General features: G+C 40.4%; 1 long non-coding RNA gene across 1 annotated transcript; it reads left to right on the top strand.

Moving 5' to 3' along the window:
- Window positions 1–82: 82 nt before the first annotated feature.
- Window positions 83–14,830, top strand: LOC131519178 (uncharacterized). Its single transcript, XR_009265512.1, has 4 exons — window positions 83–186; window positions 1,018–1,125; window positions 4,442–4,507; window positions 14,198–14,830. It is a non-coding gene; the product is annotated as an uncharacterized LOC131519178 (long non-coding RNA).
- Window positions 14,831–20,412: the final 5,582 nt, after the last annotated feature.

The following is a 20,412-nucleotide window of genomic DNA, read 5'->3' as shown; positions in this document are numbered from 1 at the left end:
CGCTCGGCGGCACGGCCCGGGCCCGCCGCCCCTCGGAGTCTTGGCGCTCCCGGCCGCGCGTTTCGCCCTCACCCGCCCAATTGTTACCGCCTCGGCCCCCTCCCCCTTCCGGGTACCTGGAAACCTCGGGTCCGGGAGCCAATTCCTGCCGGGGACTTGGGCCCGGGCGGCCGCGGGAAAGCCAAGGTGGGGGCGGGGGGGGGGCGCGGGGGCGGCGGGAGGAGGAGGGGAGCTCTTTTGTTATGCATAAAAGGCCCGCTCCTGTCCCCTCGGCTTGCCGCGCTGGGGGACCGCGGGCACAGCCAGGGGAGGGGAAAGCAGATGGAGTTTGGAAAAACGATATACACACTCTGGACGCTGCCGCCGCCACCCCCTCCCCGCAGCAACCTGCGCGGAAGCTAAGTTGTCCAGGCTTGTTGGGGCAAACTTCCTAACACCGCACGCTGGTGTGGCACGTGAACCATGGTTACCACTCTATGCTGCGAGCAGATGGCACGCCAGTTATTCCTGGAAACTAGACTGCAAGCACAACCAGCTGTTTTTTTGTTTTGTTTTGTTTTTTCTTTTCCTTTTCTTTCTTTTCTTGTTAAGTCTGGTGTTCCTTTTTAAGAACATCGCCAATAATTAAGGGGGAAAAGAGTTACTAAATAATTCTTTGCAACATGCACTAGCATTCCGGGAAGTAGTCGAGAAAATTTCCTCGACTTGCTGATTTGTATTAAGTGTTTCACTTCCTTCAACTTTAGTTTCTTATTTGAAATATGGATATTGATAGAGACAGCTGTGTGTGTATGTATGTGGTGTGTTTTAATAGATTAGTGCTTAGAACAGTTTTACATTTACAGGAAAATTGAGAAGATAGGACACAGAGTGCCCATATATCCCGCACTCAGTTTTACCTGTTTAACACCTTATATTTGTATAGTGTTTTTGTTGAAATTAATGAGCCAATAATGATAACTGAAGTCATTTCTTTATTCAGATTTCCTTAAATTACCTACTGTTTTTCTGTTCCAGGATACTGCATTATATTTACTGTTCATGTCTCCTTAGGCTCCTCTTGGCCATGATATTTCTCATACTTTCCCGGTTTTTGCTGGCCCCCATGGTTTTGAGGAATAATTGGTAAGTCATTTTGTAGGATGTCCTGCTGTTGGTATTTGAGACATCCTTTTAAAAGCATGTCTACAGACACTTCCCAACAAATCATATACCTCCTTACCCTTTCCTGTCTAGTGCTCTGCTCTCCACTCCTCACCTCCCAAGCAGAATTTAGAATGCTCAATCAAGTCCTTCACTTTGTACTCTATTTAGATTACTGATAAATACAGCCTAAAAATCACTGTTAGATGGTATCAAAGAGACAAGCATGGAAACATTAAACATATAGGAAAATAACAACCCTAATAAAAATTTGACATTTTTATATGAGAAATGATATTTTGAACTGAAGTCTATCTTATAGGTAGAAGCATAAGGAGACAAGTGTAAAGAATAAAATTCCATTTATTAAATTTACACTTGTATAGAAGCAGAAAATTTTGATTAGGAAATATTTTTTTTTCCAACTGTATTAATTTGCTGTGGCTGCTGTGACAAATTACTACAAACTGGTTGATTTAGAAGAATAGAGATTCATTTTCTCACAGTTCTGGGGGCAGAAGTCTGAGATCAGGGTGTTGGCTGAGCCACATTCCCTCTGGGGCTCTAAAGGAGAATCTGTTTTTTGCCTCTTCCAGCTTCTGGTGACTATGAGCAGTCTTTGATATTTGGCTGCCTCGGTTCTCTGCCTCCGTGGTTACATTGCCTGCTCCCCTTCTATCTGTTAAATCTCTATTATGTATCTCTCATAAGGACACTTGTTACTGAATGTAGGTCCCACCTATATTCAGGGTGGTTTCCCCTTTAGATCCTTAACTTAATTACATCTGCAAAGACCTTTTTTTCCCATATAAGGTAACATTCATGGGTTCCAGAGATTAGGACGTAGATATTCCTTTTGGGGACCACCATCTCCACTTTCAAATGATTAAAGTCTATTCATTTCTCTGATATGTTAAAATAATAATGGTTGTCTCTTTGAGGTTAGGCAGTTTTATGTTACAGACCTTTTCCTAGCATTTTCAGTGTTTTCTCTATCTATGTTTCAAATGTAGCCACTATTCAGAACAAGAATAACTCAACATGTAGCTTTAGACTCTTGCATTGCTTGCTTAAAGAGTGATCTTAAATTTGGAGGGAAACTGGAAAATGAGTGTTCAATGGGCAAATTCGGAGACATTCCTCTAATACACTTACTTTGCTGCTTTCAGGTCCCAGAGTTTGTAAATGTTCTGTCAATCTCTCAGTTACTCAGTGGACACTGATGGTGGCTGGGAACTTGGGTGGGGCATCAAGAAGAGTCTTTGCATGTGGCTTCTCAGTGTAGCTTGATCTTCCTTACAGCATGGTGGCTAAGGCAATTGGACTTCTTTCAGGGGCTCAGGACTCCACCATGAGTACCCAAGTCCACAAAGTGGAAATTGTACTGCCTTTCATGGTGTAACCTTAGACCTAAGGTAGCATCAATTCTGCTATATCTTTTGGATGAAGCAGTCAAAGATCCACCCATATTTGATAGGAAAGGACATATACCCTACCCTTCCTTTTTTTTTTTTTTTTTTTGGTTTCAAGTTTTTATTTAAGTTCCAGTTAGTTAACTTATAGTATAATATTGGTTTCAGGGACAGATTCATCACTTACATATAACACCCAGTGCTCATCACAAGTATCCTCCTTAATGCCCATTACCCATTTAGCCCACCCCTTGCCCACCTCCCCTCCAGCAATCCTCAGTTTGTTCTCTATAGTTAGTAGTCTCTTATGGTTTGCCTCCCTCTCTCTTTTTTTCTTTCCTTCTCCTATGTTCATCTGTTTTGTTTCTTTAAAAAATGTTTATTTAAATGTTTATTTTTGAGAGAGAAAAACAGAGTGTGAGTGGGCAAGGGGCAGAAAGAGAGGAAGACAGAATCGGGCTTCAGGCTCTGAGCTGTCAGCACAGAGCCCAATGCAGAGCTTGAACCCACGAACCACGAGATCATGACCTGAGCCGAAGTCGGATGCTTAACCAACTGAGCCATCCAGGCACCCCATCTGTTTTTTTTTCTTAAATTCCACATATGAGTGAAATCATATGATATTTATCTTTCTCTGACTAACTTATTTCACTTAGCATAATTTACTCTAGCTCCATCCATGTTGTTGCAAATGGCAAGATATCATTCTTTTTTTTTTTTTTAATGTTTATTTATTTTTGAGAGAGACAGAGACAGAATGTGAGTGGGTTAGGGGCAGAGAGAGAGGGAGACACAGAATCCGAAGCAGGCTCAGGCTCCGAGCTATCAGCACAGAGCCTGATGCAGGGCTCGAACTCACGAGCTGTGAGATCATGACCTGAGCCAAAGTCGGATGCTCAACCAACTGAGCCACCCGGGTGCCCCAAGATATCATTCTTTTTGGTGGCTAATATTCCATTGCATATATATTACCACATCTTCTTTATCAGTTCATCAGTTAGTGGACATTTGGGCTTTTTCCATAATTTGGCTATTGTTGATAATGCTGCTATAAACATCAGGGTGCATGCCCCTTCAAATCAGTATTTTTGTATCCTTTGGGCAAATACCTAGTGGTGTAATTGCTGGATCATAGGGTAGTTCTATTTTTAACTTTTTGAGGAAGCTCCATACTGTTCTGCAGAGTGGCTGCACCAGTTTTCATTCCCACTAACAGTTTAAGAGGGTTCCCCTCTGCATCCTCGCCAACATCTGTTATTTCCTGTGTTGTTAATTTTGGCCATTCTGACAGGTGTGAGGTGGTATCTTATTGTGGTTTGGATTTGTATTTCTCTGAAGATGAGTGATGTTGAGCATCTTTTCTTTTTTTTTTTTTTTTAATTTTTTTTTAACGTTTATTTATTTTTGAGACAGAGACAGAGCATGAACAGGGGAGGGGCAGAGAGAGGGAGACACAGAATCGGAAGCAGGCTCCAGGCTCCGAGCCATCAGCCCAGAGCCCGACGCGGGGCTCGAACTCACGGACCGCGAGATCGTGACCTGAGCCGAAGTCGGACGCTTAACCGACTGAGCCACCCAGGCGCCCCGTTGAGCATCTTTTCATGTGTTTGTTAGCCACAGATATCTTTTTTTGAATAATGTCTGTCTTCTGCCCATTTCTTAACTGGATTATTTGTTTTTGGGGGGGTGGTATTGAGTTTGATAAGTTCTTTGTAGATTTCGGATACTAACCCTTTGTCAGATATGTCATTTGCAATTATCTTCTTCCATTCCACAGGTTGCCTTTTAGTTTTGTTGATTGTTTCCTTAGCTCTGCAGAAGCTTTTTGTCTTGATGAGGTCCCAATAGTTCATTTTCATTTTTGCTTTTGTTTCCCTTGTCTCCAGAGACATGTCTAAAAAGATGATGCTACGGCCGATGTCACAAAGATTGCTGCCTGTGTTCTTCTCTAGGTAATGGTCTTTTTTTTTTTTTTTTATTCTTTTTTTTTTATTCTTTTTTTTAATTTAATTTTTATTTTTTTTTCAATATATGAAATTTATTGTCAAATTGGTTTCCATAAAACACCCAGTGCTCATCCCAAAAGGTGCCCTCCTCAATATAGGTAATGGTCTTTAAACACATTTAGGTCTTTCATCCATTTGAATTTTTTTGATACACCCTATATTTCAATGGAAGAAGTGTCAAATGATTTGGTGCTATATTTTAAAACTGGCACACCAGGTTTCATGCTGATTGAATTATTTTGCAATTCTACCTCTATAAACTCTGCCTGAAAGGTCCCTGACTTTGGAACAGTATTGTACTGCCCACATAGCAACAGTCACCAGGGCTCTGTATTGTGCTAGGGCTGTGGTTCTCAACGCTGTCTATGCTTTAGAATCCCACGGGGGGAGATTTTTTTAAAAATACCAGTACCTGAATCCCACACCCAGAGATTTCTAGTTTACCTGATCTGGAATTGTGCTCGGGTATTTTTTTCCAATGCCTAATTTCTTGTGCCTTAGCATCATGCTGGTTGTATGCTTATTCATTGATTTTGGGGGATGCTTCCGACTCAGTGATTTCAGAAATGGACCCTCTTGTGCCATCAATGAAGAGAGGAAGATTTGGACAGGTGGGTCACCCTCTGGCATAGATGCAGAATTCAGAGGGTTGGGTCTTATTGATTCATGGCTAAGTCACTGATTTTTGAAAGGAGTTGAGGTTGTAAATGAGAACTCATGGGTGAGGTAGAGAATAGGCAGCAAGGGTTGTGACCAAGAGAAAATACATTGATGACATGTGACATTCCTCTGTGCAAAGGAGGAAATCAAGCTTATCAAACTTGCAAATAGTCTTTTATCCCTTTAGGGTTGCAAATCCCAAGAGTTTTTACACTTTACAGTAAAAATACTTGGTAGTGAAATATTAATTCATGTCAGTCAGACAGGTTGAGTTGTCTAGTTAATATTTAAGCTTCCTCAGATATTTTCCTTTTCCTTTTAAAAAAAATTTTTTTAATGTTTATTTAATTTTGAGAGAGAGAGAGAGACAGAGTGTGAGCAAGGGAGGGGCAGAGAGAGGGAGACACAGAATCCGAAGCAGGCTCCAGGCTCTGAGTTGTCAGCATGGAGCCTGAAGCCGGGCTCATACCCACAAACCTTGAGATTGTGACCTGAGCCGAAGAAGTCTGATGCTTAACTGACTGAGCCACCCAGGTTCTCCAATATTTTCCTTTTCTTCCACTCCCTCAAACTCAGTCATCTGGGTGTAGCATCATCTGTTCTCAAAAGTGCAGTTACAGAGGGAATTAGAGGTTGACGTTTTCTCCACAAGGAGCAACAGAGGGACCTTGGCTTCACATCCTGGCAATTCTCAAGTCTCTTTTGAGTGTATCAATTTAGCAGTTCATAAACTGAGGGCTGTTCTTTTTTTTTTTAATATAATTTATTGTCAAATTAGTTTCCATACAATACCCAGTGCTCATCCCAACAAGTGCCCTCCTTCATACCCATCACCCACTTTCCCCTCTCCCCCACCTCCCATCAACCCTCAGTTTGTTCTCAGTCCTTAAGAGTCTCTTATGGTTTGCCTCCCTCTCTCTCTGTAACTTTTTTCCCCTCCCCCTCCCCCCTGGTCTTCTGTTAAGTTTCTCAGGATCCACATATGAGTATCTGTCTTTCTCTGCCTGACTTATTTCACTTAGCATAATACCCTCCAGCTCCATCCACATTGCTGCAAGTGGCCAGATTTCATTCTTTCTCATTGCCAAGTAGTATTCCATTGTATATATAAACCACATCTTCTTTATCCGTTCGTCAGTTGATAGACATTTGGGCTCTTTCCATAATTTGACTATTGTTGAAAGTGCTGCTATAAACACTGGGGTACAAGTGCCCCTATGCATCAGCACTCCTGTATCCCTTGGGTAAATTCCTAGCAGTGCTATTGCTGGGTCATAGGGTAGATCTATTTTTAATTTTTTGAGGAACCTCCACACTGTTTTTAAAAATGGCCTTTGTCTGCAGCCATTCATGGGCCTAATACATTTGTTTCTCTAACTGCTAGAAAGTTCAAAGAAGGCAGAAGATTTATTCTTGGCTGAGCATAAGTGATGTCAGGAGAGTAAGTCTATGATTGGCTCCTGCTCATAGCCTTAGCAACAACAACAACAAAAAGATCATATTAATACCAAAGGGCAGTTATGGCTCCCATCTCAAATTGTATCCAGATGTCCAGCTGTTCTAAGAGAGGTACCTAAGCTGTGATCACATGTCTCATAGGGAACAGAGGAATTCATTCTTTATAGATTCGTTGTCATCTTGAGCACTGTGGAGCAAGGTCATTTTCCTTAGTGATAATGTAATTTGTGTTCTCACTAAAGGAAAAGATAGTGTGTTTGGTGTGCATGCATGTGTATGTGTATACCCATGTGTGCATGTTGAAGGCCAGGATGTGGAGAGGGTTTTGTGCTGTAACAGACATTCCAAACCACGACAGATAGGATGAATTCCGAGCTGGGTTAGGTGTTTCTGGAAATGTGATAGTGGGGGGTGTATAATGGGGCACCCTTTACGTGGCACCACATCTATGCTGCCACTCTGGAGGGGTCATGGTGGACGGGACAGTAAAAATGGGAATTGACCACTGCCCTGGAATTGAGATTCTGGAGAAAATGGGGGACAAGCTTCACCTTAATTTCCAGAGCCTTATAGAAGGGAAGGAATTCACACTGAGGAGTAGAGAAACAGGTTCTAGCCCAGGCTTGGCCGGAACTTGCTGGGTAACCTGGAACAGAAAAGTATTGCCTACCTGGGGCTCAGGTATCTCTTTAAAGTGGTAGGGTTAGGGTGCCACCTAACGTGGGTGGCCCAGTGGGTTGAACACCTGACTTCGGCTCGGGTCATGATCTCACAGTTCGTGAGTTTGAGCCTCACATCGGACTACCTGCTGTCAGCATGGAGCCTGCTTCGTATCCTCTGTTTCTGTCTCTCTCTGCCCCTCTCTGGTGTGCTCACAGGCACAAACTCTTTAAAAAATAAATGCACGTTAAAAAATATTAAGTGGTAGGAATGATTTGGAAAACCTCTGAACCTGCCAATTTGGTTATTCTAAATACTTACTGGACACTTAGGTTATCATCTTAAAACTACTCACTACTGGGGCGCCTGGGTGGTGCAGTTGGTTAAGCGTCCAACTTCAGCCAGGTCACGATCTCGCGGTCCGTGAGTTCGAGCCCCGCGTCAGGCTCTGGGCTGATGGCTTGGAGCCTGGAGCCTGTTTCCGATTCTGTGTCTCCCTCTCTCTCTGCCCCTCCCCCATTCATGCTCTGTCTCTCTCTGTCTTAAAAATAAATAAAAAACGTTGAAAAAAAAATAAAAAAAAATCTTTAAAAACAAAAACAAAAACAAAAAAACTACTCACTACTGAGTCCTTATCACTTAGTATGGATATATAAGAATATTACTGAAATAAATTTTTATTTCCCTATTTAGTGAAACTGAACACCTCTTTCCTTATTACATTACATAGTGTACCTACATTAGTAAGGAGAATGTTAAAAAATATCAGGCCAAAGACTGACCTTTGTGACCTTTATTCTTCTAGGCTTAGAATTAAATGGCTAAATGTATTTATATACCTACCTAATAGCATTATATTAATAACATTTATTCATTGTGATCCTTGGTAGGACCGCATGAAGATGTTTCCATTGTGCAGTGGAAAGAGGAGGTTGGGGTCGGAAGTGGTGGAAAGAAGGCTTGGGGTTAGCAGCTCAGGAACTAGAAACTTGTGCTTAAATACTACAGGTATTAACTTTCCTAACCCAGAACCACCTTATCATATGCAGGGCCTTTCACCTTGAAAAAACTAGACAATTAGAATATTGAGCCCGAATGGAGATGTATTAGCCCAGGTCTTCTCTAAACAATCAGGGGGAAATGTTCGTGTACAAAGGTTAATGTATTGTCTACAAGAAGTCTCTGTTAAAATGCATACTGTTCCTGGAAAGAGTAATCATTTAACCAACATCGCCCACATAGCACATTAAGACGTCTTTCCTCAGTCTGTCCCTGGAGATGAAAATGGGGTTAATTTCTCTGTAATACTTCATGTAACACACTGGACCTTCTAGCTCCTTCAGAAACTCACCCCTGTCTCGCCAGTGAATTCCGAGAGTCCCTGGTCATACCTCCTCTCAAAACAGGTTCTTTAAATCTTCTCTGATACCCAAGGCCTCCCCTGCCATATGTTGGTTTCTTTCTGCCCTTATTAGTGATGCGTGACATCGGGTATCTCCAGGTAGCATGGCCACCTCTGGCAAGTAAAGCTGTTGGCACTCAGGTCAGGGATACTCTGTGATGACACTGTGCCCCCATCAAGGGTGCTGGCTGCAGCCGCTGCCATCTCATGAAACCAGAACTGGCTCTTCACTGCTTTTAGTACCGGTGTTGCTGCTGCTACTGCTTCTGTGAGGTGCTACTACCATGGAGTACGAATGGGAGACGGCCTGGTTCCCCCTCGCACTCTCCTCCTACCCAGCAAAGTCCTATCAGGCCACTGCTTCTCTGTGCTGAAATACGGAGTCAGAGAACAATCTCTGTTGGTAGTTGCTTTTTACTTCTTATCCTTTTTCTAAGCATGGGGCCTAGGCTGGTGGCCAAATCTGGGTTGTAGACACTGTGTTGTACTCATAATTCCTTCCCTCCCACAATAGCAGAGGCATTGTGATTGGACGAAAGTTTGGTCTCTTTCGATGAATATTTCCTAAAATGCTCCTCTCTACTATTTACTTACAAACCAACATGGCCACTTCTTGGGCATATTCAGTAATGGCCTCACTACTCTCAAATGGGTGTATCTGTGGCTTAGAGAATAGGACCGTGAAGGTATAGGCCCCAAGAAGAAAGGGCTCAGGGTAGGCTTATTTGAGTGGTACAGATGTGAGTGGAATCAGGTAAGATTGGGGCAAGAGTTGTTCCTTCCTCCAGGAGGAAGGCTTGAATGGGAGGGGACCCCACATTCCTAACAGAGTTGGAGGAGATGTCTCCTGATAAATGGAGAAATATTCAGAAAAGAGTGTAGAAAACAGCAGCCTGCATGACCAACTTAATAAAATCGCTTGGAATTCCTGGATTATTATTCTTGTTAAAGATTTAAAAGATATGAATAAAATCTTCCCTGGTTATCTAGAGCATGACTATCAAATAAATTGGTGCTTCTGAGATGGTAGAATAGAAACTTCTGTGTTCTTATATTCAGCTGCACACACCTATGATACCATATCACACAGGTAGCTATAAGGCCCTATGAATTAAGACATATTCTTTTGATCTACATTTTAATGACATACTTTAATTAAGTTTTCTTTCTCTCTAGTCCAGATGTTCTCTGTTATAAAAGTGCCATCAAGCGTGATCCTGTTTTGGCCAAGGAAGGCCAAAAAATTATGTTTCTTCTGTTTAATGTTACTTTTAACAGTTGTAGGTCCTTATCCACAAGAGAGCATAGTTTCTTTTACTTTATCTTATACTTTATGTAATTTAAGTAAGCAAAGTAACAATATTTTCCTATCCTTGTGTGTTTTGGTTTTTGCAAATAATATCTAAAGTTTTTTGCATTTATTTTTCCCCCTTAGACTTACGCCAGCATATAAAATGGTCTAATACCCTGTGTGTGCACGTGCACGTGTGTGTGTTTGTGTGTGTGTATGTAATTCCTCTTTATTCCAGTTATTCAACATTTTTTTGGCTGATGAAGTTAAATTTTGCCTGTCCTTTTGACTCAAGGAGGATTTCTTCCTATCTTCATACCCAGTTTTACTGGGTTTCTTATTTAATTATGTTCCCAAGTGGCCACTTCTATTTTCTTAAACTTGCTGAAATTTACTCTGGAAATATGTTTTCCAATTTTAATGATTTCTTTACTTGTCTCATGGTTGTTAAATATTTTATTGATGTTTGCAATCATCGTGACATGATGCTGGAGTATCCACTTAGGGTAATTTGTGTTTGCTCTTTTCCTAAACTTTTTGTAATCTTGCAATTTTTTTTTATAATGAAAAATTTTGAAAATATTTTACCTTTGTCAGTGTCAACATAAACTGAGCAAAGTTGCTAGTTGAGGAAAAATACAGTTATGTAAATGATTTACCTTTTTTCCAGTGACTCCTCTAAAGGCATAAAAAAATGACAAACTCAGCCGAAGCATAACTGGGACATATGAGGAGAGGAAAGCCCACCATATTGCTTGTGGGGGATTCCGCGTGTGGCAACTATAGGGCTAAAATTAAAAATGTAAAAGCAGGAGGTAAATTACAATTTGCGCAATAGTAAGAATAATCTTGCTGTCACTATTTTCTAATGATTCTCTTGTTAAACATGTAAAGAGAAAGTAAGAAAAACCTCTATATAGCCTGTGAGGCAAGCTTCACTGAATTTCATGGCTGTAAAACTGACATCTTCATAGTTTTCCTATTTATTTATTTATTTATTTTATTTTATTTAAAAAAAAAAAAATTTTTTAACGTTTATTTATTTTTGGGACAGAGAGAGACAGAGCATGAATGGGGGAGGGGCAGAGAGAGAGGGAGACACAGAATCCAAAGCAGGCTCCAGGCTCTGAGCCATCAGCCCAGAGCCCGACGCGGGGCTCGAACTCACGAACCGTGAGATCATGACCTGAGCTGAAGTCAGATGCTTAACCGACTGAGCCACCCAGGCGCCCCAATAGTTTTCCTATTTAAAGTAGTAGCTGATTTTTGTTTGTTTGTTTGCTTGTTTTAGAAAATCACAGTTTGCTGTTTGAAGGAAACCAAAGTAACCTTGTCTCTCAGGCCAATGACCATCTCGTGGTTAATATTAAAGGTGGCACTGAAGATGCATGTACTTTAATAGCATTAAATCTCAGTGGGAAGTTCTTTATGGGGTGGGTAACTCAGAAAGCATCCGTAAGACTTTCAGTTAGTTTCATTTACTTTGTACAAGTTAATTATTAATACCTATACCGAAACAATAATACTATTCCTTTTCACTACGGAGGACATTAAGCACTTTATGAGCTGCTGGGATCCAATTTCTGGTCTTGATGCATATGTAGTTCTCTGACTTGAGCCACCGAGAAGCATAAGCATCATTTATGCCTGAATTTCAGACAGGGAGCCTTTAGCACTACCTTAATGGTTTATCCAGAATCCGAATACTGATTACCACCAAGTTTACAACCTCCTGATTCCAAACCACCTCCATCTCTCCCCTGAATTGTTTTCATATTCTCAGAGCTCATTACCCTATTTGTTGTTCCCCTGTAATTTGTTCCTAAGCACCAGCTACAGTGATCCAAATTAAAATGTCAGATCATGTCCTCCTTCCTCTCCAAATACTATAGTGGCTTTCCAACTCATTTCAGAGTAAAAGCTAAAATCTTCCCAGTAGCCTACAAAGTTTTAAGGATCTGGCTTCTTTTTTACAATTCTGATCTTATCGCCTTCAATTTTCCCCCTTGTTTGCTTTGCTTCAGCCGTGCTCAGCTCCTTGCTAATCCTTGAACACGTTTGGTATTCTCCTGCCCAAGGGCCATGCGTTTACTGTTCTGTTCCTTCTGCCTGGAATGCTTTTCGTCTAGAGATATACAGCTGTCTCTTTCACCTCTTTCAGGGGCACATTAATTAGGTTCATGTGAACTTATATAGCAAAGGAACTTTACAGTTTCAGTGGTTTAATAAAACAGAAGTCAATCTCTCACTCATGTAAGAGTCTGATAACGGTGTTCCTGGATGTCAGGTAGATTTCCTGTATGTGGCAACTCTGGGACCCAGGCTCCTTCCATTTGTGTGCACTGTCTTTAGACAATCCCTGAGACCTCTGTTTCTCACTGGTGGAAGGAGAAACAGACAGTAGACAAGGCATGTATCACTTCTGCTCACATTCTCTTGAGACGATAGCTAGTTACTGGCTCTGCAGCACATTCCCAGTAAGAGCCTAACACTAGAGACCGAGAGTAACAACTCTTGAGGCAGCTAGCTATTTCTGCCATGGACCGCGTCCTGGCCACAAGTATCTGTGTGGCCTCCTTCCCAAAGGAGACAGCCCAAAGTTCCACCCCGGTGCTTCATCCAGAACACAGTCCAGGCACTCTGGGTAGTGTGTTCCTTTGGTTCAGAGACCTATGAATTCAAAGGCTAATTGTCTGCCCACCTCCCCCACAGCAAACCTCACATAAAAAATATGAATCAAGAACAGGATAGCAATAGAAGCTCTTCTTTGGAAAAGGGCAGCTGAGTGATCCATAGCAGTAACTGGTTCACAGCAGTGGCGAACCCAACGGGACAGGCGTTACGAATCCTCCCTACCCTCATGGCATAGGAAGTTCCTTCATTAGACTGTGGTTCTGCTTGATGGGAGGAACTTGCTTGTTCACTGTTTTCTGTAGTTCTTGGCTCTGCCCTCTGGGGTGATTTTTCTTGCCCAGTATCCTTTCTGGCAATATCTGAGAGCAGCAGTAAAGAATCTGACTTCCTTGGAGCACGTACAGCTGTGTCCTGCCATTGGGCACTTGAGATCCCTAGGTGTCCAAGGGATCACAAGCCTGTTTAGTCACAGGCTTTTTAAGACTCAGATCACGGTTCTTCGGAAACATTATTCCCATGATTTCTAGCCAGCTCCATGTGCCAGTAACCACATCCAAAGTTCTTTCTTGAAAATTATTCTTGGGGCGCCTGGGTGGTTCAGTCAGTTAAGTGTCTGGCTCTCAGTTTCGGCTCAGGCCATGATCTCATGGTTCACAGGTTCAGGCGCAGCATCGGGCTCTGTGCTGACAGTGCGGAGCCTGCTTGGGATTCTCTCCTTCTCTCTCTCTGTCCCTCCCCTGCTCATGCTCGCTCTCTCTCTCTCTCTCTCTCTCTCTCTCAAAATAAACATTAAAAAAAATAAAAATAATTTATTCTTAGGCCTTCTCTATTTCTTTCCCTCCTTGCCTCTCTACTTATTTTTCTCTTAATTTCATGGGGTTAACTTGAGGCCCCCTTGAAGCGATAGGCTTGGTGGGAAGAGAATAAGTTACCCATGATCTCTGTTTTAGCCTTGAAAAGTTCTGCTTAACCAAAAACAACTTAATGGGCACTTTTACTCAAAGCATTTCTGATGTTATCCCCTACTGCTTGGTATCTAGAAGCAGTCAGCTTTCCATACTATCAAGGCCCCAAACTCACCTTGATTTCTAGATTCTCTTCATTCTCTTTTATTTCTGCTTGCAGACCAGCCAATTCTTCCATGAACACATTTTTAAAACAATTTTTGCACATTAAGCACTTTATGAGCTGCTGGGATCCAATTTCTGGTCTCGATGCATATGTAGTTCTCTGACTTGAGCCACCCAGAAGCATAAGCATCATTTATGCCTGAATTTCAGACAGGGAGCCTTTAGCACTACCTTAAAGGTTTATCCAGAATCCAAATAAAAGATGCTGAATGCTCCTCTCTGTACTTTTACTCTGTTTAGTACAGAGAGGAGCATTCAGCATCTTTTATGAACTGAATGGTGTCCCTCCAAATTCATAGGTAGAAGCCCTAACCCTCAATGTGCCTGGATTTGGAGATGGGGACTTTAAGGAGGTAATTAAGGTAAAATGAGATAATAATGGTGGGAACCTAATCCAATAGGACCAGAAGAGGAAGAGACACCAGGAGTATGCATGCACAGACAAAAGACCATGCAAGGACACAAAGAAGGCAGCTATCTGAAAGCCAAGGAGCGAGGTCTTTCCAGAAACCAGTCCTGGTGGGGCTGATCTTGGATTTCCGGTCTCCAGAACTGTGAGAAAATAATCTTCTGTTGTGTAAGCCACCCTGCCTGTGGTATTTTGTTATGGCAGCCTGAGCAGATGACTACAGCATCTGTTGGCATTCTTGTTTTTGTTTTTTTTTTAATTATTGAAATGTTACAGGGTCACTACTTGTACCTGTTCTGTCTCACAAGTGTGCGCAGTTAAGAGTTCTATCAGCACATAACATGAGTCTCTGATTTCCAGCTCCTAATGTCTCTTTTGTGCTGCCTGTTACCTTATTCCTAAGCCAATTCTCTATATTTTAGTTTTTTTATTTTCTACACCACTTCAAGGAATCAGTTTCTGCAAGATGAATCTCAAACCTTTGGAAGATTAACACAAAGGAAGTTTATTTTTCAGGTAATGATAACATGTGGGTGTTCCTGGTTGATGGGTGGCTGTCCTCCATACGGAGAATAGGGACGCACCTTCTTTCATCATCTATGCTCCACCATATCCTGGGCTTGCACTGTCCAACATGGTGCCACGTGTGCTACTGAGTACTTGAAAAAGGGCTAGCAGCACTTGAAATGTGCAATAAGAGTAAAACACATACTGGATTTTGAAAAAAAGAAGAGTATCTCATTGATATTTTTTGTATCTTAGATACATGTTGAAATAATTTTTGGAAATACTGGGTTCAAAGATGCATTATTAAAATGAATTTCACCCGTTTTTTCCCCAAACACATAGTAATGTGGCTGTTGGAGAACTAAAAATAACGTGGTTCACATTATATTTCTCTTGGACAACCGCTCTGAAGCCTCCGGGTCTTCTGCTTCAGTTGGCAGAAGAGGGAAGAGCCAGTGGAGGAGACACACTAGATTCCTAACAACTCTGGCTTAGAAGTAAAGAACGAACATCTGCCCAAATTCCATTGGTTATGCGGCTATGTCAAGATGCAGGAGGGGCCGGGAAGGGTCCTGGCTCAGAAGCCACCGTAGTAACAATTCTACTCTAAGATGGGGAGGGCAGAGCCAGTCCTCTCTAGCACAAGGTCTTTGCTCAAGAATCACCTCCTTGGTAAAATCTTCCCTGACCACTGCAACCACCTCCAGCCTCTTTCCCCAGCATTCTCTGTCTTCTTGCCTTGTTTTGTTTTTCTCTAGAACATTCTCACCATTTGGCTTAGCATATGTTTTGTTTGTTCATTTCCTTTCTTTCTATGTGTAAATTCCCTCAAGGAATTTTTTTTTTCAAAAAAATTGTTTTCTTTTTAATTGTATTTGAGAGAGACAGAGTCAGTGTGAGTGGGGGAGGGGCAGAGAGAGAGAGGGAGAGAGAATCCCAAGCAGGCTCCATGCTGCCAGTGCAGAGCCCAATGCAGGGCTCGACCCCACAAAACCGTGAGGTCCTGACCTGAGCCGAAACTAAGAGTCAGACGCCCAACTGACAGAGCCACTCAGGCACTCCTCAATTTTTTTTTTATTGTGGTAAAAAGTACACATAAAATTTACTATCTTGACCATTTTTTTTCTTAACCATTTTTAAGTGTACTGTTCAGTGGAATTAAGAACATTCATATTGTTGTGCAACCTTCACCACGACCATCCATCTCCAGAACTCGTCATCTTGTAAAATTGAAACACTATACTCATTAAACATTAACCCCCATTCCGCCCTTTCTCCTAGTCCCTGGCAACCATCAGGCTTTCTGTCTCTATGATTCTGACTACTTTTAGTACCTCATATGAATAGAGTCATATAGTATTTGTTTCTTTTTTGTGACTGGCTTATTTCGCTTAGTATAATGTCCTTAAGTTTCATCTATGTTGTAGCATGTGTCAGAATTTCCTTCCATTTTAAGGTTGAATAATATTCTAATGTATGTATATATCACAGTTTGCTTATCCCCTCGTCTATCTAGGGACACTTGCGTTGCTTCCACAGTTTACCTCATTTAAATAATGCTGCTGTGAGACTCTGATTTCACTTCTTTTGAGTGTGTACCCAAAACTAGAACTGGTGGATCATATGGTGGTTCTATTTTATAGTGGTGGTTCTATTTTTAATTTTTGAGGAACCACCATACTGTATTCCACAGTGGCTGCACAATTTTACATTCCTACCTATGATACACAAGGCTTCCAGTTTCTCTACATCCTCATCAACACGTATTATTTTCTGTTGTTGTTGTTGTTGTTGTTTTGATAGCCATCCTGATGAATGGGAGGGGGTATCTCGTAGTTTTGATTTGCATTTCCCTAATGATTAGTGATATTGAGCATTTTTTCATGTGCTCATGGGCTATTTGTACGTCTTCTTTGGAGACGTCTGTCCAAATATAAAGGCATTCATTTTTGTCAATATATTCAATGCTGTGTCCTTAATGACTGAAACTGGGCTGCCATGTCCTAGGCACTTGAGGACTGTATGCTGACCAATGAAGCAGCGGAGTGATACTGGTCTGCCAAGCCACAAGTAAAGCATAGAGAAAAAACTTTAGGGTACTTGATGACATAATTCCAAAATTGATTATTATAGTCAGGGTAAATGAAATATCATATTTTATCCATATGCAGGTATGAGCAAACCACTGTTAGACATAATGGCAATGTCAAGTTACATCATAGATTTTAAACTTGAGCTGAAATTTGTCATCCTGGGGTTTTGTTTGCTCTGCACAATATTGAAAGTCTTTTTTTCCTTGAGAGTTTAAAATTTTTATTTATTTTTACTTAGGGGCTGACTTAAAAAATCAGAATATTTTTACATTGAAAGATTACATCAATATTTCACTTTTTAAATTTCTAGTTATTTAAGTTATATGCTTTATTTCTACTTTTTTAGTGATTGCTATTTAATTTGTATCATATCAGCATACCAGCAATAATAATTGTAATAATGATAATAAATGCTTTGTGGGGTTAACAAAGGACACAGAACCTAATTCTGGACAATAAATCTATGTAAGTTAAGAAGGAGGGTATCAGAGTTAAGTTTCTAAATTCCTTGTGTTATTTGGAGGAGGTGAAAGTATTGACTGTAGACTTGGTTAGTTATTATGCATGCAAACTATTACTTAAAAGTTAACCATTAAAGAGTAGATACGGAGTCTGTAATCTTTTTTTTTTTTTTTTTAATTTTTTTTTTCCAACGTTTTTTATTTATTTTTGGGACAGAGAGAGACAGACAGAGCATGAACGGGGGAGGGGCAGAGAGAGAGGGAGACACAGAATCGGAAACAGGCTCCAGGCTCTGAGCCATCAGCCCAGAGCCCGACGCGGGGCTCGAACTCACGGACCGCGAGATCGTGACCTGGCTGAAGTCGGACGCTTAACCGACTGCGCCACCCAGGCGCCCCCGGAGTCTGTAATCTTCAATCAGTAGAAGGAAACAATCAAATAAGAAAGCAAACTGCAATTCCATTCCTATATATATACCCAAAATAATTGAAAGCAGGGACTCCAACAGTTATTTGTACACCTGTGTTCATTGCAGCATTATTCAGAATAGCCAGATGGTGGCAACAACCCAAATGTCCATAAACCAATGAATGGATTAATAAAATATAGTATATACGTACATTGGAATATTATGAAACCACACAAAAGAATGTAGTTCTGATCATGCTACAACATAGATGAACCTGGAGACTTTATGTTAAGTGAAATGAGCCAGACACAAAAGGATAAAGATTGTATGATTCCACTTATGTAACATATCAAAAATAGGCAAATTCATAAACACAAAAAATAGATTAAGGTCATCAGGAGCTATAAAGGAATAAAGGAATTATTGCTTAACAGTTAACAGAGTCTCTGTTTCAAGTGATAAAGAAGTTTTGGAAATAGATAGTGGTGATGGTTGCACAACATTGGGAATGTAATTAATGCCACTGAATTGTACATGTTAAAATGATTTAAGAGGCAAATTTATGATATATATTTTTTGCCCTAAATTTTTAAAAAATTGAACCAAACCAATAATTTTCCTGAAGAAAGAATAAACATACAAAAATACAACAAAGGAAAAAGCACGAGAATGATGATAGAAACTAGTCCAGGTAACAATATCTATAAGGCAGCTGGACTCATCAGCTAAAAGACAGAGACTGATAGACTGTTATAAACATGGATTTTGCATGTTTATAAGAGACACATCTAAAACATAAGGACTAAGAAAGGTTGAACATGAAAAAATAAAAATATTTTTGAAAAGTATACCAGGAAAATACTAGCCAAAAGATGTTGGGGTTTCTTTAATAATATTAATGAAAATAGAATACAAGACAAAAAAGTATTGTCAAAGATAAGGAGACTCACAACGTAATGATAAAAAGCTCATTTCAACACGAAATTCTAATTCTAACCTTACAGAACTCAATAAAAGATATAAAATACAGTATAAAAAGGATAAAGTCTCAAAATTTAGAGAACAAAACTGATGTAATAATACAAAAAGTGGACAAATACAATATGTGAATTGTAGACCAAAAGTTTTCATGAATATATGGAAGACCTGAATCATGTACTGAGCAGCTTGATTAATGGATACATATAGAACCATTGGTATATAGAACCAATGATTAAAGAATGTACATTCTTCTTGAGAACATAAGGAACAGATGAACCGACCTAATCATGTGGTAGGGCCATAAAGCCAGCCTCCAGCCTCAACAATTTTCTTTCTTTCTTTTTTTTTTTTTTAATGTTTATTTTATTTTTGAGACAGAGAGAGACAGAGCATGAACGGGGAGGGGCAGAGAGAGAGGGAGACACAGAATCTGAAGCAGGCTCCAGGCTCTGAGCTGTCAGCACAGAGCCCGACGTGGGGCTCGAACTCACGGACCGTGAGATCATGACCTGAGCCAAAGTTGGACGCTCAACCGACTGAGCCACCCAGGCGCCCCGACAATTTTCAAAGGGTATGTATCATACAGCTCATATTTTCTGTCAACAATGCAATCTAGTGTAAAATCAATAACAAAAGTGTAAAAAAAGCAAACATAATACATTTGATCATTTGCAAATATGTATTTCTAAGTAACTCTACGTCAAAAAGAAATAACGATGATTAAAATATACTTAGAACTCAATGGTAAAGAAAATACTAAAGATAAAACTTCAGAGATGGGCAAAAGATATTTAAAAATAAATTTATAGTAATAAATTCTTTAAAAGAGAAAGAATGTAGGTTGAAAATCAAGAAGCAAAGTATGCAGTTAGGGAAAAAATGGAATAAAACCAAAGAAACCAAAGAAAATAAAATATAAAAATATAATAAAAGCAGAGATTAGTGAAAAAGAAAATAGAAGCATTAAGATAAACAAAGCCTCAGGTTTCATGCCTAAGTATATATCCCTACAGAAATTCTTACATAGTTTTTCTAGGTGAAATAGACCTAAATGACAGAAATGCATTGCTAAGATAGAAACAAAAATGGACATATAGTGAAAGTCACAAATACTCAAAAAAATTAACCTAAAATCTGAGTAGCCTTATATCTTTTAAATAATTTGAATTTATAATTAAAAGCCTTCCCATAAAGAAAACTCTAGTCTTGGATGGACTTACTAGTGAGTTCTACCAAAAATTTAAGGAAGAATGATAACAGTCCTGCATAAAAGCTTCTGGAAAACAGAAGAGGAAGGAACCCTTCCCAAGTCGTTTTATGAGGCTAGAATTCTCCTGAAAACAAAGATATTAAAAGATAATGAAATTAAAGACCCAAATCCTTCAGAAACACAGAAAAATTCTTTTTTTTAAATACTTATTTATTTTTTTTTACAATTTTTATTTGAGAGAGAGAGATAAACAGCAAACAGGGGGCGGGGGACAGAGAGGGAGACAGAATCCTATGCAGACTCCACACTGCCAGCACAGAGCCCGATATGGGGCTCGAACTCAGAAGTCAAGAGTCAGACGCTTAACCAACTGAGCCACGTAGGCACCCCAAAACACAGAAAAATGCTTAAAATATTAGCAAACTGGGGTGCCTGGGTGGCTCAAACAGTTAAGTGTCCAAGTTCAGCTCAGGTCATGATCTCATAGTCTGTGGGTTCGAGCCCTGCATTGGGCTCTGTGCTGACAGCTGGAGTCTGCTTTGGAT

This window comes from Neofelis nebulosa, chromosome 8 (genome assembly GCF_028018385.1).
Source record: "Neofelis nebulosa isolate mNeoNeb1 chromosome 8, mNeoNeb1.pri, whole genome shotgun sequence".
In the NCBI taxonomy this organism is placed as follows: domain Eukaryota; kingdom Metazoa; phylum Chordata; class Mammalia; order Carnivora; family Felidae; genus Neofelis; species Neofelis nebulosa.
Note: the sequence above shows the minus strand (reverse complement) of the source record. Positions and strands in the feature narration are given on the sequence as shown.